This window comes from Malus sylvestris, chromosome 4 (assembly GCF_916048215.2).
Source record: "Malus sylvestris chromosome 4, drMalSylv7.2, whole genome shotgun sequence".
Lineage (NCBI taxonomy): Eukaryota > Viridiplantae > Streptophyta > Magnoliopsida > Rosales > Rosaceae > Malus > Malus sylvestris.
The window spans coordinates 9871429-9875482 of NC_062263.1; positions in this window are offsets into that span (position 1 = coordinate 9871429).

Below are 4054 nucleotides of genomic sequence, written 5' to 3' on the forward strand. Positions count from 1 at the left end.
AGAAATCTAGCGAATTTGCTTTGTGAGCTTACTCACTGGAAATTTCCTACGGAAGAAAAAGAGGAAGAAAGGATGATCTAACTTGGATGCTGTGATTGCAAATATATATGTTGTTTCACACCCTTTCAAATACATGTTCAGCGTATTTGAAAGTACACAACTCTTTCTAAGAGCTGTGTCTTTTAATCAAAATGTTTTTAATTAATAAATTAATTAAAAACTTAATCCGAAAATTAAAATTAATGAATCAGATTAATTTTAAATTCCAAGGCACCATGTGCCCCAAGGCCCAAAGGCCCTTGTCTTGATTAATTAATATTAATTGCATTTAGGCTATATTATACAAGCCTAATCCACACAACCATAAGGCCCAAGCCTTCAATCCATTTCCAAATGGTCCATGTTCTAATTACTAGACTAAAGCATTAAATCTATATAAAGGGCAATGAGCCTTTAGTGTTTCCTGATGTGGGACACCAAAAGTCTCAAAACCCTTACAATACCCTACATTTTGAGACAATTATGTGGTCCTAGAGAAATTAAGATACGAGAGTAAGCAAAAGATGTGACTTACATCAGGAGAGGTGTCTTTTGGACTTGAAACTACCTTAGTATATACTTATCGGATTTACTAGATGACGCAGTGAATATAAAATCTTGAACTGTTCATCTCCGCAGTACACCAAGACAATAAGCAAAACATATGCCACATCAACACATCGCAAATTCATACGTTTGTGTTCCTTTTGGTCCTGAACAAATCTCGGTTCATGAGGGCTTTAGAGAATGTAGCCATGTAATTCTCATTAATGTGACCCCACATTTACTCTCATATAGGTGATATTGATTAAGAATAGGCTGCTACTATTCCACTTGATTTACAAGTATCATTATCATTAAACTAATGTATCCTACACCATTAGCAGTCACCACACTTCTTCCATCATATGAATGGGTATGTAAGTGTGTTTCTTCTTGAATCTAGCCAAACCAGTTTGCCTATTGAACCTAGACCATGGGATCTCCAATCAACTAGGTTAGGTTTCCGTTTGGTAATTTCATTTTACTCTATTGGCTTTAAACCCATTCCCCTTGATGTATGCTTAACTTGCTTTCTAGATAAACCTTTAGTAAGCGGATCCGCAAAATTATCTTTTGACTTGACAAAGTCAATAATAATTACACCACTAGAGAGCCATTACTTTATTGTATTATGCCTTCATCTAATTTGTCTAGACTTCCCATTGTATATGTTGATGCACAAAATCAGTGGGGACTTTGGTACAACAAAAAGTGTTAAGTTTGTGACCTTCGCTAGATTGCTCCGGTCACTAGTGTGGATAAGTGTGTAAATGGATAGGGATAGGGAAGCAAACACAAGATGTACGTGGTTCACCCAGATTGGCTAAGTCCACAGAGTAGAGGAGTTCTCATTAATTGTGAAGGGTTTACACAAGTACATAGGTTCAAACTCTCCTTTAGTGAGTACTAGTGAATGATTTAGTACAAATGACATTAGGAAATATTGTGAGAGAATGATCTCTATTTATAGAAGAGAGTTTCTAGTTTCATTCTGACATTGACACATGTCGTGTTGTGATTGGCTTCTGATGTTGACACGTGTCGCGCTATGATTGGCTTCTGATGTCGACACGTGTCGCGCTGTGATTGGCCTCCTGGTTGGAGGGAAACTCTTCTGGGTCTTGATGGTATAACGTTGATCGGTGCTCAGTAGTTTCGAGATTGGTCAAGTATGGTACAAATAGTACTCCCCTAAGTTCTCGAGTAAAGGAAGCTCCTCAGCTGGGGACTTGCAAGATCCAAGCCATTGAGTAATCACGAAACTTCTAAGTACCGAAGTGTGGTATCATTTTCATTTGCCTTATCTGTCTCATATGTAGATGTGGCATCTTCTCTGAAAGCACTTTTCCTTCATCCAAGGGTGGTATCTTTAACCGATGAAGATGAACAAGGTAATGTATCAATTTCGCTTGAAGCTTACTTGTAGTTTCGGGCTTGGTCAAGTGTGATACAAAACCCTATAGTAGGAGTCCCCTAAGTCACCGAGCTAGGAGATTTACCGAAAGAGGTAACAAATAAGGTAAGCAATCAAACTTCCGAGAAAGCAACCTGGATCGAAGATTCGACTTCGGCTTCCGATTGATTGTTCTCTTTCTCCTTGTGTCGTAAACAGCAACAAGGATAAGGAGAAGCAAATGGAGAAGAGATGATATGAGATACTTTTGCTTTTGAAGAAGTAACTTTCCATAGGCTTATTCTTGAACTGGGCTGGAGGGTTTTTTGGTTTCCTCCAGAGTATAAGGCTGACTCAAGAATTTGAGGGTCAAAACAAGTCCATCAAATCAAGAGTACGTTCGACCTTGATGATATGGGATACTTTTGCTGTTAACGAAGTAATAGATGAATCAACACGTGTTTTGTTACGCTTGTCTTCACATGTTTCCTTGTATCCTTCTCACTTGCCCTATCTGTTCCTCAGGCAGATGTGGTATCTTTTTTGGAAGCATAAGATGTTGAAGATGAGTACTCGAGAGCGATGCCAAGTAAGTTATCAGGCAAAGGGTTCCAGGCAGTCAGTTCCTGACTGGAAGCTTGATTCCAAGTGCTGACTATTGCTATCTTTCTCCTTGTCTTGCAGGTAAGAACAAGGGTAAAAGAAAAGACAAGGAAAAAGCATGATATGAGATACTCTTGCTTTTGACCTTGATAATATGAGATACTCTTGCTTTGGTGTGGCTGGTTTGCATAGGTATTATTGGGGGGGGGGGAAGAAAGCTTAGTATTTCGAGAGGCTTCATTGGGAGTGCCCTCTCAAATATGAGGAAGGGTTAAGCATTTTTGCAGGTCTACCTGTCCGTGGAGGATAGAGGTCGACATATATAGGAGTCTCCCTAATAACAAGTAGTAATGCTATTCCTTTACCCTTCTTAGTCGTAGCAATGTAGTGAAGCTTCACGTGTTTTAACTTTGTTAGAGCACTTTAAAAAAGTGGTATGTGGTATCTAGAAAGCTGATGTTGCGTGTGAAGATTGCAGACAAGCTTTATCCAAGGAAATCTGGCTCTCGAAGTTCGGAGAGCGATGCCTCTTCGGTTTTTGAACAAGCAATCCTATTAGGGATCTGGCTCTCGAGATTCGGAGAACGGTGCCTCTTCGATTTTTGAGAAAGCAATCCAGTTGGGAGTCTGGCTCTTAAGATTCGGAGAGCGGTGCCTCTCGATTTTTGAGAAAGTAATCCTGTTGGGAGTCTGGCTCTCGAGAGTCGGAGGGCGGTGCCTCTTCGATTTTTGAGCAAGTAATAATGCTATTCCTTTACCCGTCTTGGTCATAGCAATGTAGTGGGAGCTGCAAGCTTCACGTGTTTTAACTTTGTCAGAGCACTTTGAAAAAATGGTATGTGGTATCTGAAAAGCTGATGTTGCGTGTGAAGATTGCAGACAAGCTTTATCTAAGGAAATCTGGCTCTTGAAGTTCGGAGAGCGATGCCTCTTCAATTTTTGAACAAGCAATCCTGTCGGGGATCTGGCTCTCGAGATTTGGAGAAGGGTGCTTCTTTGATTTTTGAGAAAGCAATCCAGTTGGAAGTCTGGCTCTTAAGATTTGGAGAGCGGTGCCTCTTTGATTTTTGAGAAAGTAATCATATTAGGAGTCTGGCTCTAGAGATTCGGAGGGCGGTACCTCTTCAATTTTTGAGCACGTAATTATGTTGGAAGTCTGGCTCTTGAGATTCGAAGAGCGGTGCCTCTTCGATTTTTGAACAAGCAGTCTTGTTGGGAGTGTTTTCTCGAATATGAGTAAAGGTTGGGCATTTTTGCCAGTCTACCTTGCCATGGAGCACGAAGGTTGACACACATAGGGACTTTCTAGTTATCAAGCAGTGGTGCTGTTCCTTTACCTTTGTGGGTAATAGTAGGGTAGCTGGACCTTCAAAATTTATGTGTCTAAACTTTGTCACAGATCTTTGGTAAAGTTATCTGTGGTACCCGAGGAGCTGATATTACGTGTGGAGAGTGGTGCCTCTTCGAAATCCGAAG